This window comes from Megalopta genalis, chromosome 2 (genome assembly GCF_051020955.1).
Source record: "Megalopta genalis isolate 19385.01 chromosome 2, iyMegGena1_principal, whole genome shotgun sequence".
Taxonomy (NCBI): Eukaryota; Metazoa; Arthropoda; class Insecta; order Hymenoptera; family Halictidae; genus Megalopta; species Megalopta genalis.
In genome coordinates, this window is record NC_135014.1 from 7233695 (window position 1) to 7249405 (window position 15711).

At 38.2% G+C, this 15711-nt stretch overlaps 1 long non-coding RNA gene across 1 annotated transcript in view; it reads left to right on the forward strand.

The window, feature by feature from the left end:
* Window positions 1–1063: 1063 nt before the first annotated feature.
* Window positions 1064–15711, forward strand: part of LOC117218315 (uncharacterized) — a 42931-nt gene continuing 28283 nt past the window's right edge. The window contains exons 1-2 of the long non-coding RNA XR_004489751.2: window positions 1064–1676; window positions 3393–3551. This is a non-coding gene — a long non-coding RNA (uncharacterized LOC117218315). The remainder of the gene's footprint in view (window positions 1677–3392; window positions 3552–15711) is intronic.

Here is a 15711-nt window from a genome sequence, read left to right on the forward strand (position 1 = left end):
AACCAAAACACTAGAAAGTTAAAATTGACCACGGTAAATATTACTATAACTATTTTGCGTTCTATACAAATCCTGGTAATGCTCAAGGCGTTCGAATATGTTGCGATAAAAATGAATTTCGAAACCTGGTTAAAAATTAATAACGAGTTAATATCTAGAAACACTGCTAACGATGACAAATCGAATACCCTTCCTCAAGCTTGAACGCATTTGCCGCTTAAAAACCCGAAACCCGCCAAAAAGGGGAAACTCTACACAAATTATAATAATTTTCAGCATCAACGAAGACTGCAAGCTTGAACATACCACCGTTAGAGTCTGTAGGTCGTGGGAGAAAACCGTGCCGACCGGCTGGAAAGCGCATTCGATTTTTGCATATGAAAGATGAAAAAGAAGGGGGCGAGTCGATGTAACCCTCAGCTCAATTGGCAAAAGTTTCCTTTTATTGGCAGAATCATAGGTGCAGCGCCGGGGGAAGGGGGGGGGGGCTAGATGAGCGTTGGAAAATAGTAGAACGAAACTGACATTGCCAGAAGTGGTGGCGCTCCTTTTTTTTGCCTTTTTAAAACTACGATCGCAGTGTTTACATGTAGCAACGGGGTTGTTGGTGGTTCCTTGGCACAAGCGAAGTACGAGGCCGGGTTAAACCCCTTCGCCCCTGTCCGGTCGCAGCTGCGCACGATACCCGATCAGTGGCCGGTATTTTTATTCGCAGATTTTAAGGTCACTTGTTGCTTGTTTAGTTATGTCGGCGTACACACGTTCGGGCAACACGCACGCACACAATCGAGAGCCGAAGGCTGGCTGCGACGGTGTGCGCGATTGCCCGTGTGTGGAGGCATCCGTTCGACGTATCGCAATACACGTGGACAAAGCGACGGCGGCGTCGTGTGTGGGAGGCGTTTCCGTGTGATCGCGCGTTGTATACGTGCCATCGGACCGATAGGTGGACGTCCTGTCGATTTCATTTCCCCCCACCACCGGACTTAAGTACCGAGCTGGAAGGAAAAAGTGGTGGGGAACGGTTCACTATTTTTTCCCCGGTTTTTCCCTTCCTTTTTCACGGACCGTCCGGGTTTCGCGTTGCGGTTTTTTTGCGCAGCTTTCGCTAGCCGGCCGTTTGTGTCGTTCTATTCTATTCCAACCCGTTCCCCCCTCTCTCTCTCTCTCTCTCTCACTCTCTCTCTCTCTCTCACTCTCTCTCTCTCTCTCCCTCTTTCTCTCTTTTTCGATCTCTCCACACTCTAGCATACCTTCGCTCGGTCTTCCCCGCTTCTTCTCCTTCGCGGTTTTCATTCATAATATTGTTTTGTTTTCTTGCCGGATATTTATCGTCAAGTAGTAGCGCGCTGACGTCACTGTTATTGATTATAGAGCAATATTTCCGCGGAACTTGTTAGTCGCTGCGAAAGCAACCCTTGAAAATCGGGGCACTGAAGTAATTGTCTTTGGAAAACGTACCGGCGGCCGCGGAAGTGTTTGTGAACTCGAATTATCAATTTTTAAATAGTGTCGGTGGACTGTTGCTGTTGGACTGCGGATTTTGTGCATTTACGGCAAGCATTGGCGGATCGGACTAGTTTTGTTATTGCGACGAACATTTTTTAATTTGACACGCTCGAAAGAATTGTGTACGGGAGTACGCGTTAAAATGTGCACAGTTGCGAGAGTTCAAGGTGAGCAACTTTTTCTTGTACGAACTTACCGATCGTCGAGATTGTATTTATTTTATAATAATCTTCGTAATTAATATTTCAATGACCTAAATAAATTGAAAAATAAGTGTATGACGATATCTCTTTTAATTTTATGTACCTCTAGTAATTTTCATATCTATACAGGGTGTGCTGAAATTCGCAGTACAACCGAGCAAAGAGTGATTCTAAGTGAAAAACATAAAAAACAAATTTGGTACAACACTTTTTTATCCGGGGCTCCGTTTTGAGAAAATCGACTTCAACACTAGATTTACCGGAGCCGTCAAAATGACGGGTCACTATTTTTTTAATTTACGATTATTCATATCGTAAAGATATATTTATGAGTTATTTATTCAATTTATATGTTTATTACGGCAAATGTTACAATAACGCTTGTTAAAAATCAGAATAAATGTCTTACTATTACTTTTATAAACTAATATAAAACAGCTGTTTTTTGTGCTCTGTAAATTTAGTGTTAAAGTTTGTTCATCTCTGTAAAGCATTTAGGTGTCGTCTATTCTTGTACCACAGTTAAATAATAAACGGAATAAACTTAAAATTAAAATTCCCTAATAAACGGAATGTTTCTCTCATTGTCAATGTTTCCATTATTGCTATTATTGTCTTCTCAAAGATGAACAATCTTTGAAGTCGATTTTCTCGAAAACTGAACCTCGAATAAACAAATGTAATATTAAACTTCTCTCTTATTTTTCACGTAAAATCAGCCGTTGCTTAGTTGTACTACGAATTTCGGTCTACCCTGTATATGCATTGTTTCAAACTTGCTACTTTTCTTGACTCTATTATATCTTTGAAATCTGGTAGACGAACATCAAAGTATAGTACAGATTAACAAAGTGAACTACGCAGATTCGCAGAAGTAAAATATTAAAAAGTGTCAAGTATTGAAACTATTCGGTTGGCAACTAAGTAATTGCCGATTTGTACAATGAAATAAAAAATTTTTTTACTTGGAACGAAGTTTAATCTGTAATGTATTTTCCATTTTGTTCGATGACCTTTTGCCATCTCTCTGACAACTTGAAAATTCCACGCTCGTAGAAAGTCTGATCCTTTTCGGTCAAAAACTGAGTTAAGTGAGATTTTACAGCGTCATCATCATTAAAAGTTTTACCACGAAGGGAGTTGTCCAGGGATCGAAATAAGTGGTAATCCGATGGCGCGAGATCAGGGCTATATGGTGGGTGTAACATCAATTCCCAACCAATATCCATCAATTTTTGCCGAGTGGACAAAGACGTGCGCGGCTTAGCATTGTCCTGGTGGAAAATGACACCTTTACGATTGACCAATTCTGGTCGCTTTTCCTTGACCGCTGCATTCAATTTGTCCAGTTGCTAACATTCACGGATAATAAAACAGACATCTATAACTGAAATCGGCAATTACTTAGTTGCCAACCCAATATATATTACTCTGGTTCTACTGGAACTGCCTTGTCTTCTGATACTACTGGAACTGTCTTGTTCTGCCTGACTCTACTCGCATTATCTTGTCCTCTCATTCTGCTGATAACATCTTGTCGCCTGATTCTTCTGAAACCATTCCTACTGATTGATTCAACTGATAGTGAATCTATCCTAATTAATACCATTCCGAACTTTGCAAACCAGCATATATTATATAAAATCATATATTCCTGATATCAAATCTTTATTGCTGCAGGTCGTTAGAAAGCTTGCACAATCGGAGCCACCTCCTCCAAACTGTAAACTTCAATAACCAGCAAAACACCACTGAATATTCACCGGAGCAGGAAACACAAACTACGCCGGCTCTGAACAAGAAGCATATTGAAAAATTGCAAGTTCATGCCGGAGCAAGGTACCGGAACATTTGTAAACTCGTTTATATTAATTAACGTCGTTCTGTTTTTAATCATACGGGAATACACGTTGAATGTTTCCTCGTTCTGTTGCTAATCATACATGTAGCAAGGAGGGAGCACCCGTTAATGCACGAAACGAAAACTGTTCCTTTCGATGGGATCATATTCGAATTGCATCCCTGCTGCATAATTCGATATTTTCGTATCACGTAAAAAATTGTAATGAACTAATGTACATTGGACAATATTTTAATTAAAATTTTCCTTCGTCACCCAGGAATATTTTTTGCTTTGATCGTGTCGGAAGCAGGAGGTAATGATCAATAATGCGTTTTGAAATAGTGAAAATATCGGAAGAATTTCAGGATTAAAACGATTAAGACGAGAAATATTTCTATGGAGTTTCTGCGTTCTGTTGTTGTCGCGGACAAATTTGATCAGAGAAGATATTTGGTTCAAAATTTTCACTGCGAAAAACGCAATGTAATTATTATTGTCATATTTTAAATAGACCGCGCGTCTTTGTGCATTTATACTGTACAAAAATCGTTATAAATCAGCAAAATGCAAAGTTGAAAGAATTTTAATACAGCCGCCTTCTATTTTCGTTTCCAATGTAAACAACTGTAAAGAAAATAGAAATTTACATGATTTCCGTTTTACGAAAAATTTCTCTGCGAAAACAAAAATCTACATAAAATTCTGCAGCTTAATTGCAACTGCTAAGCACGCTTATTTTCTACCGAAGATTCGAGCGAGTATAACGTCGAATTGTAGATTTGTATTTTAAATGAATTATCGGCGATTTTAAAAGATACGGCGGAAGTTATAATTGTAGTTAAAGAAAATGTCGTAAATTAGATGGAGAAGGTAATAAATGTGGGTACACTTGTAACAGGGATCGCGATAAAATGGTACGCACTTAATGGTCATTATGCTTTAGCTTTTCTTTCGTTAATTTGTATCGGACGACGCCGTCCGTTCGAATCCCGCGAATATAAATAGCGGAAATAAATTGTCCGGCGGGCAATCGATACTCGTGACGGAGATGTTCACTGATTCCTCATCGGCGATAATCGGGAACTTTAATTGGAGGCGTCTGTATCGGGTTCTATCTGCGATACCCCGCGTAACAATAAGTACGGTCCCGTTTCTATCAGATACCTTTAATCTCCCGCGTGCGACTCGTTCTCTGATTACGTGAAACTTATCTCTTCGATACTCGACGATTACTCAATTAAGATCGATCCCGTCGCAGGAGCCTTCCGGCTCCTTTCTTTTTATCGACGGATTACTGACCTGTCCACTATAAACCAGATTTCTCATTGAGCCTGATTCCCTGAGCTCGGGGTAAGCGGTTCATAAGGATTACGGATCCGGTAAACCAGATTGCCATTATACGGAAAGAAGTAGAAAACGAGATAATAAAAATTTCCATTAATACCTGGATATTTTATTGCACTGTTCGTTTTCCGTGTAATTAATATCGCGCAAAATGGCCGGCGATGTCAAGAGACCTTCCATGTTCAGAACCGATGAAAAGAAGGCAAATATCATGGAACTTTGATGTTAACCTTCTATCGTTTTTCATGAGAAATTAAATTAATTCAATATGCAGTTTCTAGGTGTGCTGCCCGAGTGGGCAATCTTCTTGCGTAGAAAGCACAAACGAACAAATCCAACAATGAACATGTATATAAAGTGTATTTTAGGCACGCTATTTTCGATCTATCAAAAGTAAATGAATCGTAGTATCTCAATCAATAAATGCATACCGAAAGACTCGCGTAGTTCAAGAATGAACAAAAATTGTCGATCCGAGCAAAGCCCTTCTCGTATTCGAATGCGATAGCAGGAACGAAACACGATCGATTGAAACTGTACAATAATGATGGACGAACGTTAACGCTAGATTTGCGGAGCACAAAAAGCAGCTGTTTTATATTAGCTTATAAAACTAACAATAAAACATTTATTCTGATTTTTAACAAGTGTTATTGTAACATTTGCTGCAAGTAACATACAAACTATTCGTATCGTTAAATTAACGATATGAATAATCGTGAATTAAAAAATTAGTGTTCCGTCATTTGGACGGGTCCCGTAAATCGAGTGTTAATCGAGCCTCTTTCGTGCCACTATTTCGGATCGTACGAGCGTGCAATTGCATCGGACAAAGCCGTTCAAGGACCAACAGAGATCGTGAAAGTGAACACGACCAACGGCCAACGTTTCCTCAACATGAAAATAGATCGGTCGGAAGATCGAACCGGCGAGGTGTCGGGTCCGCCGTGGCGGTCGTAAAGAGGCCTGCCGAGGCTCACGGGGTTTAAATAACAATTTTACGGGGGAAAATGAGCCATCAAAAACAATGCGACAGTTAAAAGGTTTAATTCGACTGGTCAATTCAAAGGTGGAGCGGACCGAGTCTGTTTGACTGTAGACCTGCAAACCGAGGGAAAGCGAGAAACGGGCTGGCGCGGTGCGGTACGCGCTGGAAACGAGAAAGAGAAAGAGAATAACGGGGGATGAAAGAGGGCGAGAGAGTTGGCGGACAGAGCGGCGGACAAGGGGGCGAAACGGACGTGCAGGAGCGGGGCGGAGAGGGTGGTAACGGGCAGAAGGGGGTGTGTGGGCGAGGGCGGGCGAGTGCAGAACGAAGTTGAACTGGTACCTTTCAACCGACGTAACCGACCTCCGTGCAAACGTAGATACGCGTGTACTTGTACGTTGGCGAATTATTATGGTAAAACGGGTACGAAAGCACCCCGATATCCTCCGTTAGCGGTCCCTGTTCAAATGTACTGTGGAAGTTCGCGTGTGTGCGGGGTCAAACAGGGCTGCGTATGCGTGTTTTCTCGGCGCGCGGCGTATATCGCCGGGCTATGAGTAGTTACTGGTCGGAGCAGGAATGTTAATACCGTGGCTGTCACCGACAGAGCGCAAGGCCCACCAATCCATGCGAATGGGTTCAGACTTTTCCGACGACTTGACCGACCTGGCAATCAATTGTCTTCTCTTTTAGATCTTAACGCCGTTCGCTCGATCTTCGCGACGCTATTCCACGATGTTGCCTCTTTTGTCTCATTCGTCGCGAATAGACTTGGCGAATCACCTAAAACGGGCCACTTGAATAGCTTGGTTCTTCTTGCTGATAGAAAAAGAAAAATGGCTAACACGTTGACCTCCGTGTCAATCGTATATGGAAGACGGAACTGTTTTACTATAGATTGAAAAATGAATCTTTGCGTCCATATACTGAATTCACCAAGTTTGCTTGGGATTTGAAAAATGCAGCAAGGATGTCAGAGTAATCGCTATCATACATCTTGACTTTGCAATTTTTATTTCATTGAAAGCACTGTTTTGATTTCATAGAATTTTCGAGCCTGCTGAATTGGTGGTTGACATATTAAATACACTCGCTTGATATCGAGCGTAACATGATCTGATATCAATTGTTTTTTTGATAGGTGCACGCGTAGAGGTCATATGAAGGTCAACCGAGATTTTTTTTAGTCAGAACACTGCTACATTCGATTTCGAAATGACGAGAGATCGATGGAATATCTCGAGCTAAGCGTTCACAGTACAGAATGAAACGTTTCTCAACGGATGTAGTAGAAAGGTGCAACTGTGTTTGCTTACATTCGACGATATATATTATTGGATCAGATTTACGACAACTAAAAGAATCTCAAAAAAAGTCTAATTTTTTAATTTACGATTATTCATATCGTAAAGATGCATTTATGAGTTATTTATTCCATTTATGTGTTACTTACGGCAAATGTTAAAATAACACAAATTTCTTATTGTTGCTTTTATAAACTAATATAAAGCAGCTGTTTTTTGTGCTCCGTAAATCTAGTGTTAATAAGTTATTATAAAGAAATACGTTATTACACTAAGAAAAACGAAGTTGTCCTTGCATGCTTTCTACGCGATCAACTATCAAAATGTTATTTACATCATTAGACAGTTATTTATCTATCACGAATAACAATCGATGTATTCAGGTGATTTGTTTTACGTGATTCATCTCGCGCAGAGCCTAGAATCCAGAAATATTTGAACCTTTCAATCACGCAAGAAGTATCAACGTATGTTCGACAATCTTACATTCTTAATAATTGAGCCGTTTATTTTGAGAGTGGCATAAGTCACTTTACCGTAATGAAAAGTGGTGATTTTTTAATGTTTATACGAAATTATTTATACTGAGAAAAATATCAGTATCCTGAGATAACAAATACAAGTAAATCTTCTCGAAAGTTAGCATTCATATCTTTATATATCGACTTAAAAACAAAATGACTTATGCCATTTTCAAAATAAACGGCTCAATTCTTTACCATTATTTCTTCCCTCCACGATATAATCGAATGGAAGAATTAACTATGTGCTACGATGTTAAACGTACGTTTTCAGCTAGGTTTTATAGTTAGGTTTTATAGTTACTGTCCAGTTTTACAACTTGACGAAACTTCAAAGTGGATTAACCCTTGAATCAGAGAAATTTCCGAGTAACTAGTTCAAATCATTAACTACTTGTGTTGGGTTCAATAAAAATAATGTGACTATAACTAAAGTAAAAGTAAAACTACAAGTAACCCGACATCGTCGGTGTTTACAAAATGCAAGAACTTAACTAAAGAAACGTAACAGACATTGTCTTTCCTGTTCGTTTATTGATAAATATCCCGATTTCTGTTGGCAATCAATACCTTAAAAATACTCGTAAGTTTAAAACTGAAACCAAAGCGGAATTGAATGTCGATTATCGGGATATATGTGAAAAATGTTCAAAGAGTTCCACCTGATGTAAATGCAGAGAGCTCCCCGATTTCCTCGTTCGAAACCTGTCGCCAGCAGTCCACAGTAACGCAACTTCCGCATGGAATTCGCGCGCGAAGAGCATTGGAATTGGATGCAGTTCCTTCGGGGCTGGCAATCGGGCGGCGTTGTGTGCGGCTCTCTCCTTCCCAATCGACAATCATTCGAGTCCTCGTCACCGTCCTTGCGATTCAAGCACAGCGCACCCAAGCGGATTGAGGCTGGCATGAAAGCTCCCAGAATAGGCGGCAGATAGGTTTGCAATATTAGCCCGCAGTTAGATTTTAGTTTAATGATTTCCGTCGGACAATGTCCGGTGGTAATGGCGTCCAAATCCTGTTCGCCTTGTTTTGCCCGGGCGCATTCTCCGAATGGTTCTGCGGCGCGAATCCGCAACACGTTCCTCTATGCACTCAGGCACGCGGCATGCACGCACCCGTAATCGTGTTTGCCACCACGGCTCTAGACCTGTAAAAGGCGCTACTTGTCCTGCTCGAAAGGTAAACGTACCATTTCTTCGCGTTGCCCGATGAAAAGACAGCGAGCTGTTGTCGAGGGTCCGTCGCGATCGGTAGGACCCTTTTGCTCATTAGTCTCGGTCAGAGTCTTCGAGAACACCATGTGCGCTGTCTGTCTTCGCGGTGACAATAAGTCACATATAACTACGTATAACCTTTCTCTACAAAGTGGGTCAAAATGCAATTTTCGAAGCATGTAGCGGCAAGATGCTGCTGCGACACGTACATGCATATGCGTACAAGGTGAGTCACAAATCAGTCCCCACGATTTTTCAACCCCTTCCGATGGTCTAGCAAAAAAATGTTTCCTATGAAAGCTAATTAATATTTAACTGCCAAGAAATTGCAACTATTTAAATTTAAAAATAAACTGATTTTCGTTAAAATTATAAGGTCACCGTTATATTTTTAAACGAAATTAGGTGATTTTAACTTGATGGTATCGTAGGCGACGTTGAGACGAATTCAACGAACTACTACATACATGATGACCTTCAGATGACATCGAAGGAAATATTGCCATGAATCGTTTTCCTCAATATTTGAAATAGTTTGGCGATAGATAATATCAAAGCTTCGCATGTAAGCGTAAACAAATGAACGTGAACATTACCAATGCTCATGTATTCAGTTTCAGATCTTAATAAATAAAACAAAACGAAAATTTATGTAAAACCAAATTGAAAACACTCATGTTAGAAATGTGCACGTGATTAGTAATTTTAATTAAATGTTCGAACTGCATTCCACCTTATGCAACAGAAAGTTCTGCTCGTTGAAATAAATGTGCATTTGTAATGTTTACGTTCATTTGTTTATGCTTACATGCGAGGCCTTGGTGTTATGTATCGAGCCACAATATATGAAGTAATTTGGCTATCGATTCATGGCAATTTTTCCTTCAATGTCATCTGAAGATCATCATGTAGCAGGATGTTGAATTCGTCTCGACGTCGTCCACAATACTAAAAATTTAAGATAATCGTTTCATTTAAGAATAAAACGGTGACCTTGTTTTTTTTATCGAAAATCAATTTATTTTTTAACTTAACATTTTTTCGTCAGACCATCAGAAGGAGCTGAAAAATCGGGGGACTAATTTGTGACTCACCCTGTATATTGAATACATTTCAGAGCATCAAGTGCCGTTTGAAACTTTCAAGTATTATAATATAATGGGAGAAAATAATTGTGTCAGTCATCGAAATACCTGCTCTAACAAGATTCACGGCTTAAAGTAAAATGTCAACTATGCTGGCCAATCGAAAAATTTTATCCGGTCTTGCTCATTTTTTCAGATATTCAAGTTTAATGCGTCAAGTAGTGCTTATCATTAGGCACTATTCCAATATGTTATTGGAATCAAGAAATTAATCATAATAAATTCGTTCTATAATTTTCTACCGTGTACAATAATTTCGTAATTTCGGGCTCCTGATTTATCTACGCATCGGAACAGAAAGATACAAAAAAAAGGTGTAAAAATACTCTTCACTTCAATCCCCATGCAGCTTTACACGCGCAAAGAGCTTGCAGAAGTGCTGCAAGATGTGCTTCGAGTGTCGCAGATCTTTTGCAAGGCATTCAAGTGCGCTGTTCTTTTCTTCGCGTTTTCAGTACAGAATGGAAGTGACTTTCCATTAACGTGTTTTCACTTTCGGCTGGAGATAACAATAACGGATTGTTCGGAATACTGTTTAGAACAGAGTGAATGCGTGCGTGTTGGAACACCGAAAAGTATTTATTAGCCGGGAACTGTTTAATAGAAGTTGAAATGTGAACTAGCGCATTGTTCCGATATAGAATAGGCGGGCTGGATTGCCAAAAAATATGGCGGAACTGCGGAACGCTTCGATATTCTGACGGTTGATCAGCTCCGTCACTGCTTTCATTGGTTGAAAACGTGTAGCGCGATGGATGAGAATAGAGAATCAAATAGAAGCACGATGAAATTTTGATTTTTAATAAACTGCTTTTATTGCGCCGGTTATGTAACTGTCGGAGCTGTGCTTCTGTAGGGGAACGTTTAAATTGGTGATACAGCTGAATTTGAACTACGGCCCAAATTGGAACTCATAGTCAATGAACAATAATTTTTGCAAACAATAACAACACTGCAAATAATTTTTTTCTTCACAAGATACATGACTGAGTCGGAGGCAAAGCAAAATTCATAGGCAATTAACACTAGGTTTATGGAGCATTAAAACCAACTGCGTTATATTACTTTGTAGAAGTAACGATAACATATTTTTTTTTATTTTTAGCGAGATTTATTGCAATATTTGTCCCAAGTTACAAGTTTATTGAATAAGTTACTCATAAATGTATCTTTACTATTTCAATAATTGTAACTTAAGAAATTTGTATCTTGTCATTTTGATGGGTACCGTAAAGAGTCTAGTGTTAATATCATTAATAATACTAAAAGATTTTTTTCTTTTCAAAAACGATGATTCGACGCCAGTTTGGAAATCAGCCGTCGTTAGTAACTATTTCGAACTTTATTAACACTAGATTTACGGAGCACAAAAAACAGCTGTTTTATATTAGTTCATAAAAGTAACAATAAGACATTTATTCTGATTTTTAACAAGTGTTATTATTGTAACATTTGCCGTAAGTAACGTATAAATTGAATAAATAACTCATAAATGTATCTTTGCGATATGAATAATCGTAAATTAAAAAATTAGTGATCCGTCATTTTGACGGCTACGGTAAATCTAGTGTTAAAACAATTCTAACGTCTGCAATGTTTCTATACTTCGTCGAGGCAAATGCACAGTCGATGATAACATTTTCTTCGCACATCGTGAAATTTATTATTCGTTCATGTTTAAAATGATAGAAACGACATAAGACAGCAAAACATGTGTACATTTTCAATATATTCATGCTTTTTGGTGACAATGTATACTCTTGGACAAAAAGATAGCACATATGTGCTATATATATATCTTTAATTTCTCGAAAATTACATGAAATTTCTCAAATGTAAATTATAATATTTAAAGGTTATGACACGAAAGGAAGGAACATGCTAGTCGAAATAATAGCACATTTACAAAATCCACATATAAATTTATTTTAGAAACATAGTTTACATCAAAATTATTAATTAGTATAACTGCCTTTATTCTCAATGACTTCAATTATTCGATTTGATAATGATTTGAACAGTTTTTTTATTGTCTCTTGGGATAAATTCTCCCATTCTTTCACGATGGGTTCTTTTAATTCGTGAATATTATTACATTGTCTTGCATTCTAGTATACGGCACGTGCTAATTCGCCCCAACAATTCTTTACTATGATTAAGTCGGGAGAGCGGGCAGGCCATGGCAAAGCTGCAATATTTTGATTCGTAAAATATGCTTTTACAATTTTAGCTTGATGCACGGCAGCATTCTCATGCTGAAAGATAAAATGTCCTTTTATGATCCTATCTGCATGTTTGTGCATTTGTTCAGATATTAAATCTATATACATTTTACTGTTCATTTTTTCATTAATGAACTTTATATCAGTTTTGCCACTGTAACCAATTCCGACCCAAATCATTATTCCACAACGGCACATTTGTCGTCCTTGTCTCACAATTTCATTTTATTTATAGACGACAAAAGATTTAATCTAGGCGATCCTGGCGGGTTTACATATTATTACTATGACATTCGAAAAGAAGAAATTGTGTGACAGTTACATGTGCTATCTTTTTGTCCAGGACTGTAAGTATAGCACTACGACGCGACGGTTGATGGTTCTTTAAACGGCTAATAACCGCTATAGAGACGACATTCTACCTTTTAAGTGAAACAGGACAACGTCTTGGCCCCGGCCAACGGTCAGAATTAAAGTCACGGGCTGAGAAACAGTTGCGTGTCTCTATCTTGGGATGCACCTGTAGGGGGGCCCCCTTCAAAGTTGCTGTACCAGAACGTAACGTTTCGATTGCTACGTAGTCGCCGACCGTGACGAAGACGTTGGTTATTTCCCTTTAAAGGGCCCAGACCTATCTTGTAACGTTATTAGCCGTTTAGAGGGTCTCCAACCGTTTTCGTCCCTGCAACAGTGCATAGTCTCCTTTAAAATATATATTAGGTTGTGTAGTAAGTTCGTTCGCATTTTCTTGTAAGAACAGTCTTATTATATAATTTCAGCCTAATCTACTGTGTTTTAAAGTAGACACTTCCAGCTTTCATTTAAGCTAAGTTGCATAGAAATAGCTTCATGGGAACGTATCTTAAAATCCATGTGAAGTTTTTCTTTTAAATCTTGTCAATCTCATGATATCAGAGGTTGATTCCTCTTAATTTTTCAAAACGAGCTCGTCATTCTATTGCAATTTAATCTAGCTTGTCTTAAAGTAGGCACATTCAGCTTTCATTTAAGATAAATTGCATAAAAATAGTCAAAGAAGAGCATACCTTCAAATTCATCTCAGCTGTCGCCTTGAATTCGTGTAATTTTCCTCGTCTTTTCCTAGGTATCAGGGGTTACACAACCTAATAGGTTATACAATCTAATTGTTTCCGTCTGATAAAGTGCACTTGAACTACGCCTTCTGTCATTTCTGATAACTAAACTGTGGATCTATATTTAAAATAAATATTGTCTGCATCAATTACGAAAGAGATAAGAGCCAAATAATTTCTTTGCTGCTTCAGTAATTTTATCAAGTTGAAAATTGCATCGACACACTTTTTAGTATTTCAAATTTCACTTATCCCCACGTTTTCGTCAAAAATGCATGAAATTCATAACATTTATTCTGTTTCATTTCTATTTTACATGTTGCATGCACATTTGCACATATCTTTCTTGATTTGATAAAATCAATGATTTTTAAAATGTCAAACTTCTTAAAACATACTGTCAAACAATAAAGGTGTAAAACTAGTAATAAAAAATAATAAACAAATTTACTTTTATATCTTTTCGACTGAATTTTATAGGGCGTTCGAATACTTATGTTGCACGAAAATTCGATGTTCCTTTACATTTTTTTAATTATGTATATAACGTTTTATACTAAATCGAAAGTTTCTTGCATTTTGACATTTATATACTCTACTTTAATATACCGCAAAGTATTTCTTCCCTTCAATATATATCCTAATATATGCCGTAGAAGTCGAGGTTATACTAGTGTTCGAATACTTTCGTTATCCACTGTATTTAATAGCGCTTCATGGGTCGATACGTTAATTCGTTCGTTTCTAACCGTCGAAGGGTTCTCGGAAAAAAGAACGTTAGGTTCTGGCAAGACGCAAATTGAGGGGGCCCCCTACAGGTGCAACTCAAGAAAGACACGCACAGTGGCCACCCCCCGGCATTCAAAGCATGAACCAGCTCTTTCTTAACGGACTCCCCGCGATTACTTTCTTCTTGTCGGCTGTCCGTTGCGCGCCCTTATCTAACGCACCATCATCGGGCTTCGTTTCTTCGTTGGGTGTAACGGTTTTACCAGTTTTCCGCTGACCACTCGCTAAATATTGGAACGATTATAGCTCGCGCTGCTTGAAGTTAGGAAAGTTTAGCGCCGTAAATTTTACCGGCTGTTTAGCAACTTTTACCGACACAACGTGCTTCGAGAAGTTTGTAAGGTTTTAATACGCACGGCTATACGCGGCTCCGTAACTATTAAGCGTTTTAAATTTGTTGGACGCCCGTCGTAGATGAAAACGTTGCACTTCCGCTTGGCGTGCGATTTTCAATTTATACATCTCAAGCAAACCTAATTTAACCCTCTATGGGCCGAATTGTTTTCTTAAATATAACAAAATTCATGCAACGGGAAATCTATTATTATAAACCAGTGTATGCTAGTTAAAAAAATATTTAACAGTTTAAAGAACTTCATTATAATTGATTCAATTTGTAACTTTGAAGTAACAACGGCTTGCAATGTTTCCACTTCTGTGTGTAAATGCTTAAGCGTGAAATTCCATAAAACAGTTTGAATTTGGCGTTAAACATTGATGTACGTTGCATTTGGAACTGGTTGCCGAATAGTTTTTTGTGGTCCTGAATTTTCCTCATCCGATGATAATTCGGCACTAAATTCATCGTCACTGTCAATAATATCTATGCGTCGTCTGGTAAATGTTACTGGACGACCTTCATCGGACTCAGAATCTAATAAAATATCTTCGGATCTATTACCGCTAATGCGACTAATTCTAATTCCTCTTTTATTTTTATATGATTTTGTATTCATACCTTGGGGGAGGGGGGGGGGGTATTTGATATATAAATTTGAAAATAGAAGAAAGCACAACTATTATCCTAAATACACTCGAATCTACCACAATAGTCCAATGTAACCTGAAAGTTACAAAACTGTATCATGTACAAATAGTAACAAAATGATTATCGAAATGCGAATAAATAATTTGTTATTGATATACGAACCTAGAGCTATTATATGCGCTTTTTTTTATTTAGTAAACACCGACAAAAGCACAAATAATCTCAATTGCACAAGATGGTCCCTTTGGTTTCTATCTGGAGACAACTTGTAAGGTATTTATTTTGACATTTCAGGTTGACGGTGCTGCCAACCGTCATCAATATTGTTATTGGTTATTTCAGAGGCATTATATAATTAAGACGTATACATCATCTTGTGAAAAAAACTAAAACTATTTGGTAAAATGTGGATATATTAGCTTGTGACTTGAAAGTTACATGGGCCTATAGAGGGTTAAATACAGTCTCGGAAATCGTGGGTATCTTTTACAAATCATAGTTTCTTTTCAGATATCCTAATAAAATTCGTTTCGGTGACTGTATTAAT